Raw genomic sequence first — 7,342 nt, 5'->3', positions numbered from 1 at the left:
CGTATATCCAATATCTTGATTGGATTCGGATTCGATCAATATTTATGAGATCTGATTGAATCTTTGGATCATATCAAATTTGAATATACATTCAAATCTGATTTGATCTGTTTGCATCCCTACCAAACCACTTGCCTACGACGACCTAACTAATTAAATTATTGAACCATTTGACATGGTTAGTGGAGTCATGTGTTAAAAATTAATGCACTTTATTTTTTATCCCATTTCTATCTTTAATGAAAATAATTCTCATTAATCACACCTTTTATATGGTGAATATATAATATTATAGAATGTACCCAAAATTATCAAAAAATTTCTACATTTTCTAAAATTTTATGTATTCTATTATTTAATAATAATATCATGTGTTAATCAATTTGAGATAAATAGTTGAACCACTAATCCACCATTTTGCTTTTTTGGTTAATTTTAAATCATGTATTCCATTTTCATCATTGACAAAAGTAATTCTTATTTTCACATTTATTTTGTTTAATATGGTGAGTATATAACAATAGAAATATATCAAAATGCTTTATATAAAGCTTATATTTTTCTATGAATATGTATTTATGTATGTATTTTTCTTTGAGTTCATGTTAGGGTATCAAGCTGGGTTTTCTAACTCCAAATCTCTAATTGGGGTGCTTGACATCTATGGTTTTGAAAGTTTTCAATAATTGTATAATTTGACAATATGCTTCCATATCGATACAATATGACTGGATATGTATCCAATGAATCGTATGTATCAATACGATATACTTCCATATCGGGCCATATCACACCGTATCGGTAGATACGGTTCGATACACACTGACACGGAAGTGTATATGTATCTAGTTTGTCAAAACTGTACATTCACATGCGATAAGTTACTCCAGAGTTAAAAACTATGACCGATGTTTGCAAAATCAGTGTGGAGATTCTGAAAATATAAGTCATACAGATAAAAATTAGGCCCTTGGGCACTTAACACAAGAAAATTTGGCACCAAATGAAGGGGTTTTCTCTCTTGTTTGGACAGTACTTTATCAGCTTGCATACCAACTTAAGAACATTAAAGTAGATCTAAGTCTTGGAGCCCCATGATTATAGTCTATGGATGACATAACCATATAGATTGTCTCATCACCTTTTTAGATTTGACCAATACTAGTGAGCTTATGTGAATAACATCTTTTGTGTTGCTAATACCTAGGTATTCTAACGTCTGGTTTACATTCTTACTAGTGTATCAAAAGTTCAGGCTATTAATGAAAGCATTGAAAGGAGTTATCTCTATATTTGCTATTGACATTGTAGGAAAACTTGGAATAAGGAACTATTCTTTTAATACATAGTTCTATAGTTGGTTGATGGTTTTTAGGGACCGATTGCTTTTTCTAAGGACTACATTGTGGTGATGATGATTAATCTTTTCAGGGGCCTCTTGCTTTTAATAAGGGGTTCATCCCAAATTTTGGTAGGCTTGGGGTCTTGGAATGTGATCATGTTTCTAACCCTAGAGCAGGTATATTTTATAGAACTAATTTTATGCATTTTGATACTTGTTTTATTTTTATATTATGTGGTTGTTGAGCATTAGGACTTGTTGGAGTGCTTCCAAATGTTCATTTGTAGCAAGCCTATTCCCTCATCTTCCTGAGGAGACAAGCAAAACTTCTAAATTCTCCTCCATTGGATCTTGTTTTAAGGTATCTCTTCTTCTGTTGATTTCTTGACAATAAAATGGAATTTATTTACAGTAAATGCTGTTCCATGAGAAACATTAAAACTTATAACCTGTTTGGAAGGTTCTACTTGACACATTAATTCCCTTTTTAGGGTAATAACCAATATTTGATCTTTTATAATCCTAGCAAGCTAGGGTTCTCGAGGGCTTGCAACCACTGATTTGCTGGCTCAAGCTAAAAGTAAGGCATCTAAGAAAATTATTTGCAGAACCATCTCAAATACATGAGAGTAATTTGCAACAATGTACTTATAAAAAATTGTCAAACAAGCGCACCAAGCTGATTTAATTAGAATTTCAAAATTTATCTTGCATTAAACAAAATACTAGTGGATTTCGTTGCTTATCTTTCTTCACATTTTTTCATTTTATGTTGCATATTTAATTAGATCATCAAAGTAATCATTTTTCTAATATTTTTTGTTTTTCTTTATAGGTTAAAGATGCAACGAGTGACTCTTAAAGCATAGTTGAACTTGAAGACAATGGATGATTCTTTTATATTTAAAATTTCTCTATTTTTTTAAGTCATGTAAACTTTAATATGTATTGAGTGAAATTTGACCTTTGTAATACATTTTAAATAATGGTGTACTTTTTTGTAAAGAACAATGGATGTATTCAAATTATATGTGGCATGTATTGAATTATTACAATAATATAAGTATTTGCTAGAAGTTATTATATAATTTTTATGTGATGTATGAATAAAATAGGTGTTGCTTTAAGGTGGCAGTCCTAATTATCATTATTTTACTATTTTATTTGGAATATAGCAGCAGTTTTTTTATAGCATCTTTTAGCCACAATTTGTCAAAAAACCGTAGCCATAGGTTAGAGTTTAACTTTGGTTTTAGTTAAAAAAACTGTGGTTATGGGTTAATACATTTAGCTATGGTTTTGTAGCAAACTGTAGCTATAAATAAAAGAACTACAGTTACGGTTTTATAAAAATCCGTAGTTATAGATTTGCGTATATAACTAAGGGTAGTTTAAAAACCATAGCTATATACATCTTTTAGTTATGGTTCAACCTGTGGCTAAAAATTCATATGGTTTGTGTTTGCCTTTTAGCTATAGACATATACTGTAGTTATAGATGGATTATGGCCACGGATTAATTGAACCGTAATCGTAGGCTATAGCCACGCAAACATAGGCTATGGTTTTCTATCCCTAGCTAAACCGTAGCTATAGGCCTATAGCTACAATTTTTTTTACCTTTAGCCACGGTTTTGCTCGTAGCTAAAGGTCAGTGTCCAGAAATTGTCTAGTGTTAAGAACTATACTCACAGATACAAAGCGCAAAGCGTAACTGGTTAATTCAAATTAATGCACCGGATGTGTTAAACGTCAAATGCCGTAGGTTGCAGATTGCAGCCCAATTAGGCTGCATTTGGTAGAGGTGTAAAATCGAATCGGGATAAACTTTGCACCTCGGTTCGATTTTACAGGCATTTGGTAAACATGTAATTTTACATTGAAAATCGTGTAAAATTACATTTTACCATTTAATTACTTCGTTAATCGATGTGATAAATACATCGAATATTTATTACATCGCTCTCTCGCTCTCTCTCTCTTCTCCTCTCTTTTTCTTCTCCTCTCTCTCTCGCTCGCTCTCTCTCTCATCTCCTTCTCTCTTCCTCCGACGAGAACAAAGAAGCGGCAACATCAATGGTTGTTGGAGCAAGAAACGATTTGCCGGGGAAGGTTCACCGTCAATGAGAACAGAGAACAGAGAATATAGAGGCGGTGACAACAATGGTTGCTGGGGCAAGAACCGATCTACCGGGGCAAGGTTCACCGTCGATGAAAACAGAGAGGTAGCGACAGCAATAGTTATCTATTCATCATCTTCCTCCGACAAAAACAAAGAGGCGGCGACGAGAACAACAGCGGTTGCCTTCCTCATGACTGCCGCTTTGATGGTTGTCGCAGCGGCGGAGGCAGTGGGAGCGTGGTCTTCGGCTTTGTAGAAGAAATGCCTGACGATGTTGGTGCCTGGCCCTACCACCAGCTTCTCTCAGGCCTCCTCTGCTTCCTTGTCGTGCTTCAAGAACACTTCGGTGGCGTCAAGGCAGTGCATTTTCCCCCGTAGCAGCTCCTTCAACCGATAAATTTTCTGCAACTGGCAACGGACTAACTTTCAGGTGTTCACCTTGATCTCCTCGATCGCCTCCTTGAGGAGTATCGCCAGGGTTTCTTCATCCTCCGGTGCTGCAGCTTCTGTTCGGAGGAACCTATCCATCTCCGGCACCCTGATGGCCCACCTGATTCCCCGAGAATAGTCGACTTCCGGTTCAAAGAACCTCCTCACATCGCCCACCAACCTAGCCTCAACCATGCGGTCCACTCACTTGGACACAAACGAGTGGAGCACAGGCAAGCACACGTCCACCCAGAGGAAGCAACAGTTGTACCTCGACCGGAACTCAAGATCGTCCACTGGTGCGATTGCAAGCTCCCATTATATTCTTGGATGGAGCTTCAACAGATGCGAACAAGAGCCTCTCCTATTGCAACACCCGGTCACCAGTTTTTAGGTCTGATACGCCGCTCACCGCCGCACGCAGTGTTCTTTTTCTTGGCCGACTGGCAAGGACTACAATCTCTCAGTTGCAGTGGACTTTTACCTCAATGATCTACTAAACGAGAAGAGTGTTAAATGTGACAAACATCCTATTCCCATTTTACACTCTCATGAACCCATCAGTGTAATAATCCTCGGTGTAAATATAGATTTACACCTCTACCAAACGTAGCCTTAAGGAATTTCTCTTCAATCCAAATGTAAATGAAAGATTTTCGATTCCCTTTCAATTCCTCAAGGAAGATTATTTGTAAAGATGTTTTGAAACCTAAGTGAAACAAGAATTTGAGTTAGAAAGCACATCGGTAAGTTTATTCACCCAATTTCAGGTTTACTAACTTACAGTGGAAGGTGTATTTGAATTGATGGATCCCTCTGTGGAGTGGGAAACGAACGCATGTGAAAAACCCAAAGACTAGTCATTTTAGGTTGGCCAAAGGATGCACAGTGGTGCAAGATTTTTCTTGGGATTATAACAGATAAGCGCAAGAAGGTTTGGGTCTATGACAGATTTTTTTAAAGAAAAAATAAATATATATATTTTTAATTTTGGAAATTGGAGGAACATTAGAGAATGATTCTTTGCATTTTTGTTCAAGTTTTGGAGGGCCAAAGACCTACTTTATTATTTTTTTGACCCAATCTCGCACTTAATAACTATATAAATAATGGTTCTAACAAAAAGTTTGGGGGGCCAAGGTCCCCCACTAGTATATTTGGTTCCTCCCCTGTGCCTGAATCTTCTCAATTTGGTATATGCATATTGCCACCACATAGGGATGCAAACGGATTGGATCACATCCGATTTGAATTGGAAATATCTGAATCCATTAAGGATGTGGAATATACATATACTATGATTGGATTGGATAGGTGTGATTTAATTTTCAGTTGGATCCTATTATTCAATCTGAAAATCTCATAGGGGATATCCAAATCCAACAAAATAGGATCGGAGAGGATATGATCCGATCCATTTGCAGCCCTACCACCACTGCCTTGCAACTCTCCCATGAAATACGAACAATAGAAATAAATTCAAAATATCATGTGCAACTATTTTCGTATTTCTAACACTGATCTTGAACAGGCTCTGATTCAGAAGTTGCTAAAATTTGAAATGGATCGGACTCCTAATGCTGTGTAAATTCTTCAAGTTGAGTTCCCAACTTTCACCCCTACTATGACCCCTCGTAGTCAAGTTGGTTGAAGCCTTACGACAAATACAAACATTATAAAACCATGATTTCAATTGACACCAACAGATGAAAAAACAGAATGCTAGTCTGCAATCGAGTTGGTAGCAAGATGGCTGACAAGGAAGCTTCTGCCAAACTAATCTTTGTGTGTCTCAGTTTGATCATAGACTTATCTATAGTCTTCAAAATCAAAATACCATCATCGCAACGTTGAATTTTGAAAGTGAGAACAGAGAAACGGCAAATGACACTTTGGTTTTGCATGGTCTTTGCTTTAAGTCGAGTCCTTTCACGAGAAGATATACCTCTGTTTGGAATAAGAGGTCCCTGGTTTAATGGTTTTTCTCTCAAGGCATTCTGATCAATTTCTCCTTTTCGTCTGCGAAAAAGAAAACCTTCAAATATGGACTTTGGTATAATTCTGTTTAATGAGTTTTTCTCTTTGAGCAATGCACAAATATGAAGCTCCTCGATGGTTCCTCGATCCTTGCATGAATCAGAGATGACGATACGCACTGAACCATAACGACACAACTCCTACATGTGTTTGAACCGCCAATTAACTTTGGTCCGTAGTCAAATAAATCCATATTTATTTGACTATAAATACGAAACCATACAACCCACTTCCAATATCATAAGCCAGAGTGTATAAGCCTACGCACTTTAAAGTCTAAACTATAAATCACTATACGGCATGGCCAGAGTGCTCCCATTGATCATGTTCCAACAATTGTTTCTTCTTCTCCTCTTGGCCACCTCTACATTCTTCTTTGCAACAGATGCTCGACCATTCAATACTTTGAAGTCGGGTGGCTTTGCCAGTCCATCCTGTGAGAGCTTCACAGACGGATCCATCAAAAATTCAGGCCCTAGCCCTGGTGAAGGCCACAAATTTGAAACTACGCACGTTCTTGGGGGGATTAAGAACTCCAACTCTAGCTCCTATCACAGTTTTGGCAGTTTTAAGAACTCAGGCCCCAGTGGCCACGACTTCATCCTTGAAAATATTAAGGACGTACGCTGGCCCACAGGGGTGGAGCCAGGGTGTGGGGGAAGGGAGTCATGCCCCCCCCCCCCCCCCTGTCTTCAAAATTTCCTTTAAATTTATTTTTCACTTGTATTTTAGCTCCTTTGCTCATGTTTCCTAACTTTTAACCCGCCCCCTATCCATATTTTCTAACTTTTGGCCCCTCAATAAAAAATCCTAGCTCTGCCACTGCTGGCCCAAGCCCTGATGAAGGTCACAGCTTCACCAATATACAAACACTAGGAACGATTAAGATCTCTGGTCCTAGCCCTGGCGGAGGTGGTCACAAATTCATGGGTTTTCAAACCCTAGGAAACATCAAGGATTCCGGTCCAAGTCCTAGTGCAGGCCACAGTTTCACCAATTCTCAAACCCTCGGTGGCATCAAGAACTCCGGTCCAAGCCCTGGTGCTGGCCATAGCTTCACCAACTCTCAAACCCTAGGAAACATCAAGGATTCCGGTCCAAGCCCTGGTGCTAGTCACAGTTTCATCACCGATTCTCAAACCCTTGGAGGCATCAAGAACTCCGGTCCAAGCCCTGGTGCAGGTCATGGTTTTAGCAATGATCAAACTCTTACTGGAATTAAGGATTCTGGTCCCAGACGTGGTAAAGGTCGTAGCTTCAGAGATGAGTAATGGCTTGAAGGAATTAAGAATTCTCGTCCCAATCTTGCCTAACAAAATTTGTGATTATTTACTCATTTAACTATTGTAGCAAGATGACAACACGTTCATTCTGGAGGTGCAAAATGCAAATCATGGGTATAGTCCACTGGT

The 7,342-nt window shown here is 38.1% G+C and overlaps 1 pseudogene; it reads right to left on the bottom strand.

The window, feature by feature from the left end:
• Window positions 1-3,016: 3,016 nt before the first annotated feature.
• Window positions 3,017-6,391, bottom strand: LOC148877288 (adenylate isopentenyltransferase 5, chloroplastic-like; annotated as a pseudogene).
• Window positions 6,392-7,342: the final 951 nt, after the last annotated feature.

Source organism: Nelumbo lutea, chromosome 1 (genome assembly GCF_056320005.1).
Source record: "Nelumbo lutea isolate HS-2025 chromosome 1, American lotus-T2T, whole genome shotgun sequence".
Lineage (NCBI taxonomy): Eukaryota > Viridiplantae > Streptophyta > Magnoliopsida > Proteales > Nelumbonaceae > Nelumbo > Nelumbo lutea.
Note: the sequence above shows the minus strand (reverse complement) of the source record. Positions and strands in the feature narration are given on the sequence as shown.